This window comes from Leiobunum rupestre, chromosome 9, assembly GCF_980474605.1.
Source record: "Leiobunum rupestre chromosome 9, qqLeiRupe1.1.hap1, whole genome shotgun sequence".
NCBI lineage: Eukaryota > Metazoa > Arthropoda > Arachnida > Opiliones > Sclerosomatidae > Leiobunum > Leiobunum rupestre.
Genome location: NC_143392.1, coordinates 41,709,345 through 41,721,501, shown reverse-complemented (window position 1 = coordinate 41,721,501; position 12,157 = coordinate 41,709,345). Strand labels below are relative to the sequence as shown.

The window sequence follows — 12,157 nt, the reverse complement described above, 5'->3', positions numbered from 1 at the left end:
CGTTTGACTAACAATAAGCCGCGTTCACACTAGTAACTTTTAAAACCGTTTTTGACCACTTGGAATGGTCAAGCGGGACATTTTAGTGTTATTTCTGAATCAATAGAAATGCTATTCAGAAATAACATGAAGAAGTCCTGCTTGACCATTCTAAAGTGGTCAAAAATGGTTTTAAAAGTTACTAGCGTGAATGCAGTTTCAGTCGGTTTTTCAAAAAAAAATAAGCGGCGACGTCAAGTGGGGTGTAGGGGAAACAATTTAGCCCCCTTTATCCAAAAAAAGCTTTGTAAAATTAAAATCATTCGGCGGCGGGTTCGGCGCGTCGAATCTCAAATTTATCGACGGCAGCCTGTCGGCTACAGAAAAATAAATATAGACGCCGGCGGCGTTTGATAGGCGGCGCTATGCTCTAAGTGGAAACCCGTTTGAGTTAAAAGCGCCGATGTAAAATTATCCTTAAGGTTATTTGACTTATTGTCAAGTTAAAAATACTGTTTCCCCATAGGAATACGAGGAAGAGCCATGGGAGGTTTTAAAAGCAAAACCTAAAGCAAAGACCAGAGTTGCCAAAAAAAGAACCAAGCCGCTAGCCAAAAAACGACAGAGCCCGCTGGTCCCAAAGCGACGGGAAACAGACCTATGAAGGTAGCGATGGCTCAAATTGACGAGAATTACGAATCGTACTTAGAGAGCGGTCTTGACAAAAGAGAAGAGGAAGTAATTGTAAGATGAAGATAAATCTTTCTCCCTAATTAATAATAATAATAATAATGTCTTAGAATATCATTAAAACGATGTCGCAAAATGCGAAAGATTAACTACTAAAGAAAGTAGCGGAAATTTTACCGGAATTGCTCGCAAATGAGGCTTTATCAGAAAGCGTTGCAATGGAAATTTCGGAGATGAATATTCAAGCACCTTCTCGCGAAGACTGTCAGATACCGGAAAAGGGGCAACAATCAGGAAGGTCACCTGAAAATCTGGGAACAACGACCATGGACATAACTGCGTAGTCAGCCTATTTCACCGAATGCCGCACCCGCCCAATTTTGCGAAATGTTGCATAACGCTGTTCAACCATGCTCTGGTAAAACGGTGTTATACAACGTTTTCTTATCACCAAATTCAATTAACGTCGGTTTGGCAAGAGGGACCAAGTATTCTGGAAAGAAAACCTTAACACATATGTTGGAGGTTCACTTTCCAGACTCCTAAGTCATCGATACCGATGACGTCAATGATAATAATCAGCTAGGCTAATACCCAAGGCACCAACTTAGGTCTAAGTCATCTAGCAATATTTAAAGTAATTAATTCAGGTGGCCGGGTTAAGATTGAGTAGGAAGGTGGTGGAAAGCCCGTCATCCCACGCGAGCCAACAGCTCCCTACACTCACTATTCCCGTTAACCTCTAAAAGTTTTTATGCAAAGGGGAAACCTAAGAGCTCTGGGAGAGAACTTACAAACTCAACGCAGAAGGAGTTATCTATACTACGATAATCAGACGCTTGCGGACATAAACAGCAGTGGTCTGTTGGTCAAGGGCAGCGCTTAAGTCGGTTCCGGCCGATTTACGCACTGTGTAAGACTGGCTTGTGCCAACATTACAGGAGCTATATGAGAACTTCCCCAAGCCCTTCTCTGGAGGTGCTCTTGAATATTCTTTATGCTCCATCTTTATACAGGGTGTCCACTAAAAATGAACCAGGGCGAATATCTCAAAATCTGTTTTAGGTACGATTTGGAAATTTTCAAGTCGTATACAAGATGTAGGGGGAAACCTACTGCGAAAATGTCCCAAAACTAACTCGAGAACCGTAAGATTTAGAAAGTTGGTTCCAATAAGAAAAGTGTTCCACGTCACATTGTAGCTTTGATTCGATCGAATTTGACCAAAAGGAAGTTGAGGAACTGTTTTTCAAAATCACAAAGTTCGTTAAAATGAAATTTGAAAAAAACGCACATAACTCGAAACCAATTCGTGTTACATCAAAATTTGCTAGACAACATTTAAAAATATTTTCAAATGACATTTTATTTTACGCTAAGCCTAATATTAATTCGAAGTTCATTTTTGTAAGCACAAAGCACAAAGTTAGTTTTTACTTTAGAAATAATAAAGTTATGTATATTATTCAAGAAAAGGTCGAAATGGTTCGCTTTTATTATGAAAATGGGAGAAATGCGCGCTTAGCAGCGGCAATTTTTCTAACACTTACGGTTCTCGCATTAGTTGTTGGATGACCTTGAAGACATGGTTCAAGGTCATCGACCTTTTCACAGTAGGTTTCCCCCTACATCTTGTACACGACTTGAAAATTTCCAAATCGTACCTAAGACAGAATTTGAGATATTCGCCCTGGTTCATTTTTTAGTGGACACCCTGTATAGAGGAAGCTGTGCATATAGGTGCCTATCGGCTACTACATAATGGCTGGTGGAAGTCTGCTAATTAGGAATGGAGCCATACCAAATTGTTTCGGAAATGATCTATTCATTACCAATCATATTGATGGGCTCGCACAATATGGCTCCAAAGTAACCTTTTTTTGATAATCTGTTTAGTGTGTGCTATCAACGTCAATTAGACTGAACTGAAAACACAGTTCTCGGAACCAAAGGTGATGTTGTATGGTTTACGGATGGCTCCAAAACCAACTCAGGTGTGGAAGCTGGGGTTTACTGCCAAACTAAAAAGTTTGACTTTTGTTAGACCCTTGAGTGTTTTTTCCACGGTTTTTCAGGCAGAGATTTCTGCCATCTACTTCTGCGTAGCCTTTTTTCTTTGCAAGTGCATGTGGGTCGAACTGGTAAAACGTCAGAGTTAAAATACAAATTATACTAGAAAATCGCACAGGCTATTAATGTTCAATATACTTTTTACAAAGAGAACTTATAAAAAAATGATACATCGGCTGGGTGTCGTAACCATCTGACCATGACAGACTTCGGGCGGCTCCTTGTCACCGGGGTTCTTTCCCGCCAAAACCTGGCAATTGGTGAAATCCTGTAGCCAGAGCTCCATCTAGTAGAACAACGCGGTTTCCCAGATAGATGCACCGATATGGGTACAGCCGATATTAATAAATTCTTCTACCCTAACAAAAGTGTATATGATAAAAAAAGAGCATATCCGAATAGGTTTCTTTTCATTTACTTGATACATATTATCGATCACAAATCGAACATCGTTGATTTTATTTATTTACACTCGAAAACCCCCGTCTAAAAAATATTAAAGCTTCTGAAGTCTGGCGTACGTGGCGCGGCCAATCACTCTTTGGGTATTTTAAAAACATTCTTTGGTCTTACGCGCTTAGCGGCGAAAAATCCGCAGACCTCAAATACCCAAGACAAGCAATGTTTTCGAATGGTGGCGCGCCAATAAAGAACGTTTCCCAATTCTTGCCAGCCTTGCTAGAATAAATCTATCAGCTCCTGCATCCAGTGTTGATAGTGAAAGGCTGTTTAGTACAACCGGAAAGTTACTTACAAAATTAAGAAATAGACTAAAGCCACGCCTTGTTGAAGAACTTGCCCTTTTAAAGGGAAATGGAAGGTTGTGGCAACAAAATATTATCATCAGGTGGTTAATCGAGTATTTTATTATTTTTAAATGTTTATCCTGCCAATATTTTTCGAATACCGGTATCGGACAATAGTAAATTAGACTTGAGTCGTAAGCTTAGGCCGAATATGCAAAAGGCGACACACAACCCAGAAATAAATTGCGGACCATTTTCGGATAATAACGCCCGCGTGATACCATAGCGCGAGACATATTGGACCAGGACCTCACGGACTGTGATAGACGTGATATTGCGGAAAGAAAAAACCTCCACATATTTCATGAAGTAACCTCTAATTACCTCCATGAAACAATTTTGATTCTTCATCGCAGGAAGAGGCCCCATCATATCGATACCCACCAGGACCAGACCTTGCCCGACTTGCCATCTATGGCCTTGCGGAACAGCCCCTCCGGACTAGTTCCCGACTTCACGCGCTGCCTAACCGTTACCAAGAAAGGATCAACCCCTTGAGTCTCCACTATTTTATGCAGGGAAACCACCTCCGGGAGCCGCCATTCAACCTCCTACACAGACCAAAGAATGCACCCCGCCCAGAGTATTGTGAAAAGGACCCTCGGGCACCTCGGGAACGCCATGATCCATGATGTTAACGTCAGTGCAGGAATTAACCGGACAACAGGATGGAAGACTTCGAAGGGCAAAAACTTCTGCAAACGGAGCGCCCATCTCATCAGCCAACTCTTCTTGTTTCGTAATTTAAGCAACCAGCACAGGCCTTGATGGTCTCAAGCAACCCTGAATTCCCGACCCTCAAGATAGTGACGAAACTTCTCCACGGTAAACACCTCTGTCAAACTCTTCTGCTCAGCGGTACTATAATTCAAAACTCAGCCCTCCGGAGTAGCCGACTAACGTACGCCTAAGGAACCTCTTCCCCTTGCTGTACCTAAGACCACATGCCACTAAGCTCAATCCCACTAGCATCGGTAGTCACAAAGAATTTACCCTCGGCACGCGGAGCACAGTAGCACAGGAAACCTGGTCCTTCAAACCCTGCTCAGGACCCTACTTCCAACCCTAACCCTTCCACTTTAACTTATTCAGATGTGCAACCAGGGTAGCAAAATGTGGGATGAACCTAGAATGCCATCCGCACATTCCCAGAAACCGAGAGACCTGCCGAAGACTCTTAGGACGAGGAAGCTCACTGACGGCCTTCACTTTCCCAGGATCCAATTTTACCCCTTCCCCGCTGATAATGAAGCCTAGCCAAACTGCTTGCCCATGGAATTTAACATGTGCGATTCTAGCAAAGCAGACTTTTGCAACGAGCCCTAAGTATACCGAAATACCAAAGCGTTTTGCATACCGCAGGACCCTATTCATCAGGCGCTGAAACGCGCGGCCGGAGCAGCAGTTAACCTAAAAGGCATCACCAGAAACTCAAATTTCCCTTCCCTAGTAATGAAGGCGGTCTTTTCAACATCCTCAGGAGCAATCTCTACCTGCCAAAACCCGGACTTAAGGTCCAGCCGATTGATATATATATTCATACCCACCCAATCTAAAACCTCATTGATAAGGGGAATAGGAAAAGGATCACCAATGGTAGCCTTGTTAATGTAAAATCGATACTCCCCATTTTTTCCCCTTTAACTACACCGGAGAAGCCCAGGGATTTTTCGAAGGCCGAACGCCCCACACTTAAAAATCTCAGCGACCTCCTAATCAATCAGGTCATTTTCGTGCGGACTACGGGGAAATGGTTGTCTCGGAGACTGAACAGTCCCAGGTTTAAGTCTAATACGATGACGCAGAACCCCTGTACTACCTTCTTCTAAGGAAAACAGGGAAGAAAACTCCTGGCATAGGTTCAACAAATCCACCGGCTGATCGTCACCCAACTGGCCCACCACCAGCTCTCCGAGATTCCCCACAAATTTATATAATGCATGTTATCTATTAGGAATTGGAAATAAAATGTAAACTTACTTATAGTACGTATTTTGCTTGAAAAAAATATTTTGGCATGTCTCATAAGTAAGGCGATCTTTCCATACATATTCCCAGACAATGGTATGCAACTGGCTATGGTTACGTTTCCAGTTTCTAAGCTATGGAAAAGAGGTTGACTCATCCATTTCCCCTATACAGGAAGTTAAATATAATATTACCAATATTACAAATTCAGTTCAAATCAATAGATGAAAACATACTTTAGTGTGCCTTTTTGCATCACTCCCAGGTCCAGAACATTGGTACAAAATATGTATGGCAGTTCCATACAATTTTGTTTCATAATTGAGTGGCTCAGAACAACCTCTGCACTTTGTACCGTAGGCCTTCTTAACTAACTCAATCAATGTAGGGTGGTATACTATTGCAAATGAGTCTTTGACATTGTGTTTAATAGGTTCCAAAGGCGTTTAAAAAAGTACACATAATATTGGAAAACAATTTCCCTGAATACTTCACATTTAAAATAACTTACTCTTAAAGTAGGTTCACTCACCAAAGATCCCATCTCAGATTCTATTTCATCAACATCTGGCTCTACGTCTTTAAGACCCTATTTCAAAGGTTCAAAATGATTTTTATTAACCAAAATATCCAAGAAAAGTTTAGATAATTCATGTTACATCATCATCTGAAATATCACCCTCAGTAAAAGTGTGGGAAAAGTTTAGCTCATTTTCCGATTGTTCCAAAATTCTACAATAATATCACAACATTAGGATTATTTATATTTTTTTCCTCCAAATGCAAAATAAAAGTACATATCCATTTTGGAAATGGTTTTTCAAAATACTGTGTTTTTATTATTAACATAAATTTATAATTTATTGTGCACTGACGACGTGAGTGCATTGCATTCAAAATTGGTTATAGTTATCATAACCCGAATCCAGAAATAATGCAAAATTTAAAATATTCCTTCAATGTCAAAATGAAAATACATTTCCAAAATGAATTTTGAACAACCTTGCACAAAATAGGATGTTACACACAGAGAAGTGTGTCTTAGCCTATCATATGATAAATAAACTTACTCCATAGACTCAAAATCCCCATGTACTTGATGCTCCTCGTCACTGGCTAACCTATTTTGGTCAGGATTTAGCAAATCTAGTGATTGAAAAACCGTCTCTTCACTCACAACCGCATACTCTTTACTACAAAACAACGTTACAAATAAAAATTACTAAACAAATATAAATTTAGAAGAATCTAAGCGGTTAAAACATACATTGGAGAAACATTTGCAAGTCCTAGTTGAAATAGAGCTTTACTCCTAATTGGTTTCTTGCTTGTTGTGGGAGTCGTTGGTGTTGAGTAAAAATGATTATCACCTTCTTTTTGCTTTTCTGGTGTTGACTCAGTTGACTCAACAGCCAAACCATACGTCAAATGGGATACTGGTTCTAAATTAGAAATATAAAGACATTATTTATTGAACGTTCCAAAATGAGAAGAGTAACAACTTTCTAGGTCTAGGTTGTCTTTCATATGTTTTTGTTGGTTGAATGAAAGTAACATTATCCGTTTGGTTTTCAAAGTCTCTAAATATTTTAATGTCGGTTTGCGTGTGTTTGTGGTCTATTTTTGACACAAACGTTTCAGTCTGACACCCAAATGACCTGGTCTTTCTCAATGCTGAATTATCAGATGGATTTTCCTTTCTGAGTTTCAATTAGATTAAATAATTAAATCACAATCCTAAAATATAGCTGTCTAAATTCACATACGGTTTGCCAAGAAGGAATAGTAGGAATTGATCCCCTGTCATCCCTCTTTTATTCCTTTCCAATTGGAATGAATTATAGAACACTTCATTCAAAGTAATTCTGTGTTTAGAGCCTAACAATGATCACAAATTAGTGGAATTCTACATACTTTCTAAATTAAATGATCTTACCTGAACTCTTTGCCATTTTTCTTATGAAATCGCGATAATTAATTAAGTAAAATATAAGTATAAAGTATTAATATTTATCAAAACAAAACGAATCACGAGATATTTGTCTACACGAAACTAAAGATGAAGCAGACAGCCTGTTATACGTTCTATAAAAAATGCACACACCTCATTCAGTAAGTGGATTTCAAATTATAATATATTTTTGTATAAAAATATATGACTAAAATTATATATAGTGTATGTTAATACGTCACAAAAACAACCAATCAGCAGCAAGGGATCTGATTTTAGGATTCATTGTAGCTTAGCAGCTTGTTTAGATTTAGTACTAAGTCGACATCTTTTGAGCGAAATTCGAAACATATAGGAGCCGAGACTTGCTTTAAACCTCCTACCGATTCAGTTTAGGGCGAGCGCTAAGGAGTTAGTTAACCAACTGCTTAGTTTAGGATATAGAGTTTCCTGGTCGAGTGAAGGCGAATTGTTTATAGACCAGACGCGCGTGCCCGGGTCAGACCTCGCCACGCTCGTAAGTTACGGCGTCGGGGCTAAAAATAGGAAACGAACGCCTCCCCCCATAGGTTGGAACGAGTTCGACGCCTTGTTTAGGGCAACGGTATCATTCAAGAAAACCATTCCCCGAGTGAAGAAAAAAAATTAACATTTTCGACGAAGCCTAGAAAAGCATCCGTCGTTCGGACACCGCTCGAAATTAAACCCCGGACCTAATCGAAAGGGGTTATCAAGAGAAGCGCGATAAAAAAGAAGACGGAACAACCGATATGGGAAGAGTTTCTAACCCCGAGACAGTCTTGAAAAAAAATATTACGATTGGAAAAACTTTATCAGGCGGTGAAAGACAGAGGTATTCCCCGGGAAACGGTAGAAAAATGGTTAACGAAAGGAGCAAGGTTTTCGTGACGAATATAGGCGATCAGTTTCAAATGGACTTAGGGCCCGGTGCAGAGACGTTTTTTCACTCTCGTAACTTTACAATCCTCGTAAATTTACGAGGAAGTGGGCGTAGCCAAAGAACTTACGATTTTTTTTGCGAAAATGGTGTGCAGAGACAATAGGCTCGTAACTTTACGAGTGACTTTCGCTCGTAAAGTTACGAGTACTCAGGAGGTCTCGTAAAGACGTAAACGACGCGAAATATTGATGACAAAAATGGCGGAGTTTGTCACTCTGCTCGCGATGCGAAGAGCTGAGGAAATTAATCGAGGAATAAACGTTGTTGAACCAGTTGGAAATGAGTGTATTTATCACAAGAGACCAGACCCTTTGGTCAGACAGAGTTTTTAGCAACTTATCGACTTCCAAAAAGGGTATTCATTAAACTTTTGAAAGAGCCAAGGCCCGACCTTGACCATGAACCATTGAGACCCCTATCTGCAGCTTCCCAGGTAGGAATATATTTTTTATCACTATGTAATTTTTTTTACTACTATTATATGACAAACACTTCTGTTAACTCTTTGTACAACCTTTTGGAATACATATTTTAATCCTACTCTTTCATACTCAAAACTGATATTTATCTAGGCTTAGATTTTGAGTAGTAAATGAGTAAGAAAAGCGATTGGGCAAAGTTTGAAGAAAATATCTGGGAAGGAAGATACCTCAACCCTTTCGTGAGCTAGGGGTGCAAAACAAAACCAGAGAAAATTTGTGGTATAGGGTCAGTTTTTAGGAGATGTACCATCGGAGGATAAAAAATTTGCATAGGGAAAATAACCGAGTGTAAAACATTGTAAAATAATTTGGTCTTTTAACATTTTCCTACCTTTTGTTGCTCTTTAATGCTCATATGTTGCCACTTCTAATCATTGTTATTTTCTATAGATACTTATTTGCTTGAATTTTTACGTGACTGGAAGTATACAGTGGGTGACGGCCACATGGGCGAGAGATACACAGTATCAAGGATCATGGAGTGATTAAGGAGGCAATTTGCTGTATGCCCCAGATTTAAGGTTTGAAAATTTGTATTCGCTTGTGTCATCTTGTAAAATTTCTACCTTGACAAGGGTGTGGAAATGCCCGAGGCAATGGTAGAAGAACGAGATGGCACAAGCGAACAGGATCCCCCATGTCAACTCACTAGTGCTCAATTATATGCTCGGGCTAATCAAATTTTAAATCAATTGGTGGAAAACTTGAATGGACAAAGAAATTTACATCAAGAATAATTTCAGTTTTCTACGATATGATTTGATTTTTAAAATTAAAACTGCCCTCTCCCATTATTAAATTTAATTTGGGGACATACTTGTACAACAAATTTTCTTATAATGTAATCACGTGGTCAAGGATTCTAATTTTGGAACTAAAAACTCTAGTTTCTCTAATAACTCCAATGATTTTGTTCTCTTGTGATATTATTCTTTGTTATTTATTACTGGTTCAATAATATGTTATTCGTTGATTACTTTCAAATATTTTTTTCAATGTAAATTAATTGCTCTTCGCCAATAAAAAAATATATTAAAAGAAAACATGGTAATTTATTTGAATAATTAAAAATTCAAAAAGGGCGCCTTTTATTTTGCGAAAAAAATCTGGTGGGTAGATGGAGGCTTCTTATTAGAAAAAAAACCAGCTGATCAGAGTAAAAAAAATAACAGCTGTGAAAAATGAAAGAGGTACATAATGAACAATGAGTTTATAGAGTGGTTTACAAAATATAAATAGATGGAAATAATGCATATGAAAGGATGATAATATATTTGAAAACATCAATCTTAGTGCTAAAGATAAGTAATTAATAATTTACACCAGTTTTATTTTGAAAGATTAGACATATCAATGATTTTTTGTTTTAGGGTTAGGAAGTGGAATTGATGTAACACCAAGGTAAAGATTTTCAACAGGTACTTGAGTATTGTGAATGCCAATAAGAATTCTATTTGCATTTTCTAAATGATTGGAAAATGCAATGCCAAGTTAGGCATCTTGTGACCGTTTGGCTACCATTTCGGAAAGTATTGAACCCAAAATTGCATTTAACCTTTCTTGATAATTCACAACTGACTGAGCTGTTTTTTCTAAGCTGTTAGCAGCTGTTAAAGAAGGCTTAGGTGCTGGGTGTCTGGTAGTTTGCCTTTTGTGACTTATTTTTGAACTGTCACGTGAGTTTATCAATATTTTCAAAAGTCTTTATCCACCACATTCCACGGTATAGCCACAATTATTATCGTTCAAATTAACTTGAGTTTTGTAGATTTTCCCCTGAATATTTGACCCAAAATTACTTTATAATGTACTTACATTTATCTTAAAAGTCTTTCCCACTAAAATTTAATACCCAATTTAAGTTTTTTTTTAAATTTTCAAATTGTTAAACTTGGTTCACTGGGATAAATTTTCTGTATTTTCTCATTTCCCACTCGGCCTACTGTAGTGCTGTGGAACGCAAGAACACAGAGAAAATGGAAAAGCTGCTAACGTATGTGAACCAAGCTTTAAACCTGTGAAAATCATGTACTCAGATTGTTCTGGCAAAATGTGAACAACGATATCAGTATCAGATCTGCCTTTGAAACAAGAAACTGAGCCCTATAGGTTTCATTGTAGGCCTAGGTGGAGGAAATGGGTTTTCACTACCCATTGCTCTTGCATCTGTTTATGAGAGTACAAATAAGGTAAAGGACTTGATAGTTTTTACGTGACCTTATTGAAATGTACCAATATCTGCGACCAACTCTTCCATATTTCTAAACTTCTTTTCTCATGCAAGCTCATCAATTTGGGAAGCTAAACAAGATTATGTTTAACCAATGAAACTGTGATTCTACTTCTAAGCCCATTTTACCATGTCTCTTCAGTGAAAAATCTATAGCGTCACCACCCACACTTGCTGGCATATTGAGGGGAGTAACCCGAAATAGTCCAGAGTTAGGAGTGCCAATGAGTCGTGCTACACTGAAATATTTTCACTTGTTACAATGGAGGATTTTCTAGCTTTTCATTAAAATTTAATTAGACTATTGTGGTTTCATTTCAAAACACTAGCTTTGCACAAACAACCAACCTGGTGCCTGACTTGTGAACTATCAACTCCTCTAATCCCGTGCAACGCAGCTTCACTTATTAAACGGCAAACGGACACCTCCTTTTTTTAACGGTGCTTTTGTAATCAGTCCACTTAGCTCTTATTTTTACTGTCGCTCTAATGAGGCCCATACCCATATATACAGGCAATTTCGTGGGCAATTTCTGCCCAGGCCTTCTCACATCTTCACTACTTTTGTAGGTTTTCAATAAATCAGGCCTAGCTTCCAAACAATTAATAATTGCTTGAAGTTCTCTTGTACTAAAGTTTGGTTGTCTCTCTTCACCTGGTTTCATTTTCCCCATATTCTTTCTCAAAAAAATACTTTCAGCTAACTTGTTTTCTTAAAATGTGTAAAATCACAAAAAATAAGTAACTTTTAAAATAGAGTTGAGCCTTCAAACAAATGTTTAAATTTTTGCGTCAATATAACGCTTTCTCATTGGGCAATAAGTGGGCGGAGCCTAAACAAAAACAGGTTCCCAAATACCAGACTCGTCATTTACGAGAGCCCGAAAAATTGTCTCTGCACCGCGATTTCGATTTACAAAATCGTAATTTTACGACATCGTAAATCCGCTATCGTAACTTTACAAGCCTCGTAAAGTTACGATAATTTTTAAATCGTCTCTGCACCGGGCCCTTAGCCGA

At 38.5% G+C, this 12,157-nt stretch overlaps 1 long non-coding RNA gene across 1 annotated transcript; it reads left to right on the top strand.

The window, feature by feature from the left end:
* Positions 1-10,861: 10,861 nt before the first annotated feature.
* Positions 10,862-11,439, top strand: LOC149927834 (uncharacterized). The gene is made up of 2 exons (XR_016474035.1): positions 10,862-11,096; positions 11,192-11,439. It is a non-coding gene; the product is annotated as an uncharacterized LOC149927834 (long non-coding RNA).
* The last annotated feature ends 718 nt before the right edge of the window (positions 11,440-12,157 follow it).